We start from the raw sequence: 7653 nt of genomic DNA on the forward strand, positions 1-7653 counted from the left end.
GTTTGACCTCTGACCCTAAACAACCATAGTCGGCGTAACATATAAAAAAATTCACTAGATGAACCAAAATAAATGAATCACATCTGCAGAGCAAAACAATAAACGTGTGATGCTTTCAGAATTAGAAGAGATGCATTCCACAATTTTTCGTCGTTTTTGGTCACACACGTGACTAAGAATGGGCCTTAAACATCAACCCATTTTTTTACACAAACCATCATCCACCCCCTTCGTTCTCGCAGGCCCCCCCACCCCTGTCGGGTCCTCCTTAGTCGCCAATAACCTCCGAATCAGGTGAACCGGTCCCTATAGTTAATACCCTCTAATACAGACAATTGCCGTTCATTGTAGCTGGGACCTTCCAGTTTAGTATTTACTTTCGTTTAGAGACACAGAGCAGAAACCCGGCCTTTCGGCCCAGCGAGTCCGTGCCGTCCAGCGATCACCCGTTCACACACTAGTTCTGTGTTTAGTTTAGAGATACAGTGCGGAAACAGGCCCTTCAGCCCACCAGGTCCGCACCGACCAGTGATCCCCACACACTAACACTATCCTACACACACACTAGGGACAATTTACAATTTTATCGAAGCCAGTTCCTACATACCTACATGTTATTGAAGTGTGGGAAGGGAACCGGAGCACCCAGAAAAAACCCACACGGGTCACACACACGTTCTCCAGAGATGCTGCCTGACCCGCTGAGTTACTCCAGCACTCTGTACATGTCCACATTCTCCACAGATGCTGCCTGACCCGCTGAGTTACTAGTTCCTGAGGTCTGGAGGGTAGCTAATGTAACCCCACTTTTTAAAAAGGGAGGGAGAGAGAAAACAGGGAATTACAGACCAGTTAGTCTAACATTGATAGTGGGGTACCGCAAGGCTCAGTGCTGGGACCCCAGCTATTTATTGAATTGGAATTGAATGCAACATCTCCAAGTTTGCGGATGACACGGAGCTGGGGGGCAGTGTTAGCTGTGAGGAGGATGCTAGGAGGCTGCAAGGTGATTTGGATAGGTTGGGTGAGTGGGCAAATGCAGGGCAGATGCAGTATAATGTGGATAAATGTGAGGTTATCCACTTTGATGGCAAAAACAGGAAAGTAGACTATTATCTGAATGGTGGCCGATTAGGAAAAGGAGATGCAACGAGACCTAGGTGCCATGGTACACCAGTCATTGAAAGTAGGAATGCAGGGGCAACAGGCAGTGAAGAAAGCAAATGGTATGTTAGCATTCATAGCAAAATAATTTGAGTGTAGGAGCAGGGAGGTTCTACTGCCACAGAGGGTAGTTGAGGCCAGTCCATTGGCTATATTTAAGAGGGATTTAGATGTGGCCCTTGTGGCTAAAGGGATCAGGGGGTATGGAGAGAAGGCAGGGATGGGGTACTGAGTTGGATGATCAGCCATGACCATATTGAATAGCGGTGCAGGCTCGAAGGGCCGAATGGCCTACTCCTGCACCTGTTTTCTATGTTTCATACTGTCCCGTATTAGCTGGAACATCCCGTACATTGGCCTATAAATTGGTTTGTGCCACACAAGACCGCCCTTGTTCCATATTTGACAGATACAACTCAGGGGGGCTGTCGGGTCGGAGCGCCGCGTTCGGCCCCACCTCGCCCGTCCCCGACCTAGTGCAGCCCATGGAGTGCAGCAGCAGCAGCGCCTCGCCCATGGCCCCGTCGGTCAGTCGGTCGGCAGCCCAGCCAGCTGTCCGACCTTCGCTGATCGTCAAAACCACCACCACCACTCTCCTCATGGACTGATCGTCGATTCACGAGTTGGGCGGGGCGCCGGACTTTGCCCCCCCTGGGTTAAAACTCCTCAGCTGGCCCGAGGGCTGGGCTTTGTGTGCAGTCCAGCACCCAGGCCCAACTCATCATTCACCCAACGACGGCCAAGTCGGTGAACGAATTGCCGTGGGGAATTTGTCCCGTATTTTGACCTTTTGTCCCTTATTTGCGAGCCGGAACATTGGCAAGTCTAGTCTCAGGCTACATTATATCTCTGTTTTCCCTGGTCAATTTGTCCCTTCCAACCCAAGCCACCCCCTCTCCGGGCACTTTCCCTTGCAAATGCAGAACATGCTACACTTAACCATATAACCATATAACAATTACAGCACGGAAACAGGCCATCTCGACCCTTCTAGTCCGTGCCGAACACATAATCTCCCCTAGTCCCATATACCTGCGCTCAGGCCATAACCCTCCATTCCCTTCCCATCCATATAACTATCCAATTTATTTTTAAATGATAAAAACGAACCTGCCTCCACCACCTTCACTGGAAGCTCATTCCACACAGCTACCACTATCTGAGTAAAGAAGTTCCCCCTCATGTTACCCCTAAACTTCAGTTCCTTAATTCTCATGTCATGCCCCCTTGTTTGAATCTTCCCTACTCTCAGTGGGAAAAGCTTTTCCACGTCAACTCTGTCTATCCCTCTCATCATTTTAAAAACCTCTATCAAGTCCCCCCTTAACCTTCTGCGCTCCAAAGAATCAAGCCCTAACTTGTTCAACCTTTCTCTGTAACTTAGTTGCTGAAACCCAGGCAACATTCTAGTAAAAGCCTCTTTACCTCTCCCCTTGACTCCATTCAAGGACACAAGCCGTCTTTCCAGGTGTGGCAGAGGTTCACCTGCACCTCCTCCGACCTCATCTATTGCATTCACTTCTCTAGGTGTCAGCTGCTCTACATCGGTGAGACCAAGCGCAGGCTTGGCGATCGCTTCGCCCAACACCTCCACTCGGCTCGCAATAACCAACCTAATCTCCCGATGGCTCAGCATTTCAATTACCCCTCCCATTCCCAATCCGACCTTTCTGTCCTGGGCCTCCTCCATGGCCAGAGTGAGTCCCACCGCAAATTGGCGGAGCAGCACTTCATATTTCACTTGGGTACTTTATACCACAGCAGTATGAACATTGGCTGCTCCAATTTCAGGTAGTCCCTGCTTTCTCCCTCCTTCCCCTACCCTTCATAGCTCTCCCACAGCCTACTGTCTCCGCCTCTTCCTTTATTCTTCCCGCCCCCCACCCCCACATCAGTCTGAAGAAGGGTCTGGACCCGAAACGTCGCCTATTTCCTTCGCTCTGTAGATGCTGCCTCGCCCGCTGAGTTTCTCCAGCATTTTTGTTTACCTTCGATTGTCCAGCATCTGCAGTTCATTTCTTAAACTTTTACCTGTTTGGTTTGTTGTTCCTTCATCCAACCAACCATGATTCTTGATCTCCATCCTCCCTGTCCTGTTTTCACACCTCACACCTCCTTATCTCTGTGTTACCCTCTCCCGTGATACTCAGTCTGAAGAAAGGTCTCGACCCGAAACATCACACCCTTCCTCAGATACGGGGCCCAGAACTGCTCATAATATCTCACATGACCTTTGACCTTCACACACACCTTTGAACACCCGGCTCCCAGCCTGACCCCTGACCTGATTCCTCACTCCTGACACCACCCATAACCCGCCCTCTCACCTGTATCCTCATCCCCGGCCGCTGACTCTCACCACCCTGAACTTTCACCCCATCCCTTATCTGACTTTTGACCTTTATCATCAGCTCTGACCCTGACTCTCACGTGATCTTTGACCCCAGTTCTCGCCTGACTGACCTGTACCCTCACCTTTGAACCCCACCTGTAATGCGGGCTCTCACCCTGGTATCTGACCCCAGATCTCATCTGACCTGTATCCTTACCCGTTGACCTCTGATCTTTGCCCAGTGACCTCTCACCCAGCCGTTAATTGACCGCTTGCATGACCTCTGAACGCATCCCTTTCGCGACTGCTGATCTGCACCCCTCACCTTTGACCTGTAACCCCTGACTCCCAACTTAACCTCTAACCGCGTCCGTGTTGACCTGTGTCATCACCCTCACCCCGTTGCCTCTCACTAACCTCTGACCTGTGGCCTCATTCTGACCCCTGACTCACGTGGATCCTTGAATGGAGTCAAAGGGGGAGGTAAAGCGACAATTGTAGCATTTCCTGCAGTTACAAGGGAAAGTGCCAGGAGAGGGGGTGGTTTGGGTGGGAAGGGACGAATTGACCAGGGAGTTACGGAGGGAGCGGTCTCTGCGGAAACTCAACAGGGTAGGAGGTGGGAAGATGTGGCCAGTGGTGGGATCCCATTGGTAGACAAAAACGTTGGAGAAAATCAGCGGGTAAGGCAGCATCTATGGAGCGAAGGAATAGACGACGTTTCGGGTCGAGACCCTTCTTTAGATGTCGGGGGGGGGGGCGGGGGGGCGGAAACGAAGAAGAAAGGAATATGCGTAGACAGTAGGCTGTAGTTATTGCGAACTGAGTGGAGGTGGTGTGTGAAACAATCGCCAAGCCTGCGCTTGGTCTCACAAAGGTTGACATACACTGGTCTCACATACGATGAATAATCCAAACACATTTTTGTTTGGGAGTGAAAAGAAATAATAGAAATTGCATTCATGGCAATGTGTAAAAAGAGTTGAGTTACTGTATTATAATTTTGCTGCATGTCATTGTGGTATATATCATGTCTTGATTGGTGAATGTGTTTAGTTTGTGACTTTATTTGAAGCAGAAATAATATGTGAATGCTTCATTGAGCATAATTCCGACTGGTAACTACGCACTTCATCCGAGCACATAATCACACGCGTTATGCAAGCCGTCTTAAATGACCACCTAAACTATAATTTGGCAACTTAAAAAGCTGCCAAGGTTGCCCGGCTGACAGAGAAAAAGTGAGAGCCCTGCAAGGTGTATCATATTTTTGACACTGTCATCGGCCCTTCTGACTAATGCTGTCACAACGCACTGTAGTCTCTAAACAACCCTTCAGTAATTTTCCTTGCAGTCCATTTCAGAATAATTGTGTTTTAAGCCGATAACTCAACACTAGCACTGGCAATAAATAAATAAATAAATAAATAAATAGCGCAGCTTTCCAGCCCGTTATCTCATTGGAAACGCTCGGCTGCAAATCGCTGTCAATCTGGTGGACCATCTTCCTCTAGTCGTGGGGGTGGGGGATTGGGAGGGGCCTCACAAGTGGAACAGCCTCTCTTCATCTAAATCTGGCCCTGGATGTTTCAACGTGGGAGAGTATAGGACTAGAGGTCATACCATCACAATTAAAGGACGCTCCTTTAGGAAGGAGATGGACGAATTTCTTTAGTCAGACGGTGGTGAATCTGTGGAATTCTGCCACAGAAGGCTGTGGAGGGCAAATCAATAGATATTTAAGGCAGAGAGATTTTTGATTAGTGTAGGGGTTATGGGGAGAATGCAGGAGAATGGGGTTAGGAGGGAGAGACAGATCAGGCATGATTGAATGGCGGAGTAGACAATGGGCCAAATGGCTTAATTATGCACCCATGACATGACGTATACCTCAAGGGCTATGTAAAGACCAAAAGGATATTGGAATATTATACAACTGGACTATATTGATAGAAAATGAGATATGGATTCAAGTGAATGGAAAAGAAAACATCAAATAAATAAATACCATTCAGCTGCAGAAGCTAGAGGTTCCAATCTATAGGTCATAGATTTTGAACATTAATTCATGGGATTCTAATTTTGTGGAATAAACAAAGCAAAATCTCTATAACCATTCTGAAACCACTTAAAGTTTTGTGCAAAACAATGAAAACCAAATTAAATCCGAGTGTTAAAGTTATTTCACAGCATGTATCTTGTATGTGAGATACATCCACAATAGTACAGGGTGTGATAGCACAGCAGAGTTGTGGGAAAATACTATAGAATCAGTTTCACAGAGAAATAATGCTTTCTATTGGGAGATTCCCTGATGCTCAAGCAATATTAAAAATAGATAACCACATCTTTGCAGTTTGCAGACCAAAACTGCACACAATACTCCAGGTGTGGTCTCACTAGGGCCCTGTACAACTGCAGAATGACCTCCTGGCTCCTATACTCAACTCCTCATGTTTTGAAGGCTTTCTTTACTGCCTGCTGTACCTGCATGCTTCGTCCAGAGTTGTCCAACTATTGATAACGTTGACTTGCTTTCAGGGAGTAAACAGAGGAAGATAATTGCGGGCGTGACGCCGATCCTCGTCTTGCTTATTTTAATCATACCGCTGGTCTTCTACATCAGACAGTAAGTGCCGAACCCTGACCTGAAACGTGCCCGCTTCTCCCACTCCGAATCCCTGGGTTACTCCGTATCCCACGCAGATAAAGAAACATATAAGATTATTAAGGGTTTGGACATGCTAGAGGCAGGAAACCTGTTCCAGTCTAAGGATAAAGGGGAGGCCATTTAGAATTGAGATAAGAAAAAACGTTGGACTTTGCCCCTCCCCCCCGGGCCAAAACCCGTCAGCTGGCCCGCCGGCTGTGTTTTGTGTGCAGTCCAGTACCCGGGTCAACTCATCATTCACCCGGCCAAGGCCGAGTCGGTCAACGAATTGCCGTGATGAATTTGTCCTGCATTTGCACCTTTTGTCCCTTATTTGGGAGCGGGAACTTTGGCAATCCTGTGCCCACACTAGGGTTACTAATCCCGACAACTCAAATACACTCACAGCAGGAGGAAGAAGGTGGATTCTCAGAGCGCCTTTAACACTGATGCCACGAACGTTGTCTACAGTGTGGTGAAGAAAACCAGGAAGGTATGTCCATGGGGGAGAGGAGAGAAGAGGAAGAGGAGAGAAGAGGAGAGGAGTGTCGGGGAGGGAGGAGGAGAGGGGAGAGGGAGGGGGAGGGGATGGTGAGGGAGGAGGGGAGAGGTGAGGGGAGGCGAGGAGAGAAGAGGGGAGAGAGGAGAGGCAAGGGGATGGGAGGAGAGGGGAGGAGAGGAGTGCAGATGAGAGGACAAGAGAGGTGAGGAAAGGAGGAGAAAAATCCTTCATAGCAAAAGGATTTGAGTATAAGAGCAGGGAGGTTCTACTGCAGTTGTATAGGAGCAGGGAGTTTCTACTGCAGTTGTACAGGGTCTTGGTGAGACCACACCTGGAGTATTTCGTACAGTTTTGGTCTCCTAATCTGAGGAAAGACATTCTTGCCATAGAGAGAGTACAGAGAAGGTTCACCAGACTGATTCCAGGGATGGCAGGACTTTCATATGAAGAAAGATTGGATGGACTCGGCTTGTACACGTTAGAATTCAGAAGATTGAGGGGGGATCTTATAGAAACTTACAAAATTCTTAAGGGGTTGGACAGTTGAGATGCAGGAAGATTATTCCCAGATGTTGGGGGAAGTCCCGAACTAGGGTCACCGGTTAAGCATAAAGGGAAGTCTTTTAGGACCGAGATGAGAAAATCATTTTTTACACAGAGAGTGGTGAATCTGTGGAATTCTCTGCCACAGAAGGTAGTTGAGGCCACAGTTCATTGGCTATATTTAATAGGGAGTTAGATGTGGCCCTTGTGGCCAAGGGGATCAGAGGGTATGGAGAAAAGGCAGGTACGGGATACTGAGTTGGATGATCAGCCATGATCATATTACATGGCGGTGCAGGCTCGAAGGGCATCGAATTGCCCTGCTCCTGGCACCTATTTTCTATGTGAGGATAGGAGTGGAGGGGAGCGGGGGGGAGGGCGGAGGGTGAGGGGAGTCGGGATAAGGCTAAGGGGAGGGAACTGAGCAGAAGAGAAGAGAGTGGAGATAGGATGAGGGGAGGA

The 7653-nt window shown here is 48.5% G+C and overlaps 1 protein-coding gene across 1 annotated transcript in view; it reads left to right on the top strand.

Moving 5' to 3' along the window:
• LOC129715990 (B-cell receptor CD22-like) overlaps nt 1-6639 on the top strand; it is a gene marked incomplete at its 5' end in the record, with an annotated part of 23298 nt that extends 16659 nt beyond the window's left edge. Inside the window, 2 exons of the mRNA XM_055665872.1 lie at nt 6038-6125; nt 6555-6639. The remainder of the gene's footprint in view (nt 1-6037; nt 6126-6554) is intronic.
• Between the last annotated feature and the right edge of the window lie 1014 nt (nt 6640-7653).

The sequence above is a fragment of the Leucoraja erinacea genome, unplaced genomic scaffold (genome assembly GCF_028641065.1).
Source record: "Leucoraja erinacea ecotype New England unplaced genomic scaffold, Leri_hhj_1 Leri_1584S, whole genome shotgun sequence".
NCBI classification, from domain to species: Eukaryota; Metazoa; Chordata; class Chondrichthyes; order Rajiformes; family Rajidae; genus Leucoraja; species Leucoraja erinaceus.